Source organism: Arachis hypogaea, chromosome 19 (assembly GCF_003086295.3).
Source record: "Arachis hypogaea cultivar Tifrunner chromosome 19, arahy.Tifrunner.gnm2.J5K5, whole genome shotgun sequence".
NCBI lineage: Eukaryota > Viridiplantae > Streptophyta > Magnoliopsida > Fabales > Fabaceae > Arachis > Arachis hypogaea.
The window spans coordinates 47,371,159-47,372,683 of record NC_092054.1 but is presented as its reverse complement, the minus strand read 5'-3'; the positions used below and the strand labels follow the sequence as shown (position 1 = coordinate 47,372,683).

The window sequence follows — 1,525 nt, the reverse complement described above, 5'->3', positions numbered from 1 at the left end:
CTAAGTAATTTACCTCTGCTATTGCAGGGTTTTCAGGATCATAAGCTTCTTCTTCAGAAGATGCCTCTTGAGTACTGTTGGATGCAGCTTGTATTCCATTCAGACTCTGAGAAATTATATTGACTTGCTGAGTCAATATTTTATTCTGAGCCAGTATGGCATTCAGAGTATCAATTTCAAGAACTCCCTTCTTCATAGGCGTCCCATTACTCACAGGATTTCTCTCAGAAGTGTACATTAACTGGTTATTAGCAACCATGTCAATGAGTTCTTGAGCTTCTGCAGGCGTTTTCTTTAGGTGAATGGATCCACCTGCAGAAGTATCCAATGACATCTTAGCTAATTCAGACAGACCATCATAGAATATATCCAGGATGGTCCATTCTGAAAGCATATCAGAAGGACACTTTTTGGTCAGTCCTTTGTATCTCTCCCAAGCTTCATAGAGGGATTCACCTTCTTTCTGTCTGAAGGTTTGAACATCCACTCTAAGCTTACTCAACTTTTGAGGAGGAAAGAACTTGGCTAAGAAAGCCTTGACCAGCTTATCCCAAGAGTTCAGGCTATCCTTAGGTTGAGAGTCCAACCATACTCTAGCTCTGTCTCTTACAGCAAAAGGGAAAAGCATGAGCCTGTAGACTTCAGGATCTACTCCATTAGTCTTAACAGTATCACATATCTGCAAGAATTCAGTTAAGAACTGAAAAGGATCTTCAGATGGAAGTCCATGAAACTTGCAGTTCTGCTGCATCAGAGAAACTAATTGAGGTTTAAGCTCAAAATTGTTTGCTCCAATGGCAGGAATGGAGATGCTTCTTCCATGTAAATTGGAATTAGGTGCAATAAAGTCACCAAGCATCCTCCTTGCATTATTATTATTTTCGGCTGCCATCTCCTCTTCTTGTTCGAAAATTTCTGAAAGGTGCTTGCTGGATTATTGTAATTTAGCTTCTCTTAGTTTCCTCTTCAGAGTCCTTTCAGATTCTGGATCTGCTTCAATAAGAATATTCTTGTCCTTGCTCCTGCTCATATGAAAAAGAGGGGACAGAAAAATAATAATAATAGAGATCCTTTTTGCCCAAGCATAGAGGTTCCCTTATGTGAGTAGAAGAAAAGAAAAAGAAAAAATCTGAACTCAGAGAGAGAGGGTTCGGATTTTTGGTGAGATGAAGTGTTAGTAGATGAATAAATGAATAGAAGGAGATGAGAGAGAAGGAGAATTTTTGAAAATTATTTTTGAAAAAGAGTTAGTGATTTTCGAAAATAGTTTTTGAAAAAGGTTAGTAATTTTCGAAAATTAAAATCAAAAATTAAAATAATTAGTTAATTAAAAAGAAATTTTGAAAAAGGGGGAAGATATTTTCGAAAATTAGAGAGAGAGAGTTAGTTAGGTGGTTTTAAAAAAGATAAGAAACAAACAAAAAGTTAGTTAGTTAGTTGAAACAAATTTTGAAAATCACTTTTGAAAAGATGAGAAGATAAGAAGTTAGAAGAGATATTTTAAAATCAAATTTTGGAAAAGATA

General features: G+C 35.7%; 1 non-coding gene across 1 annotated transcript; it reads left to right on the top strand.

The window, feature by feature from the left end:
- The first annotated feature begins 388 nt into the window (after nt 1–388).
- LOC112780489 (small nucleolar RNA R71) lies at nt 389–496 on the top strand. Its single transcript, XR_003191322.1, has one exon. It is a non-coding gene; the product is annotated as a small nucleolar RNA R71 (small nucleolar RNA).
- The last annotated feature ends 1,029 nt before the right edge of the window (nt 497–1,525 follow it).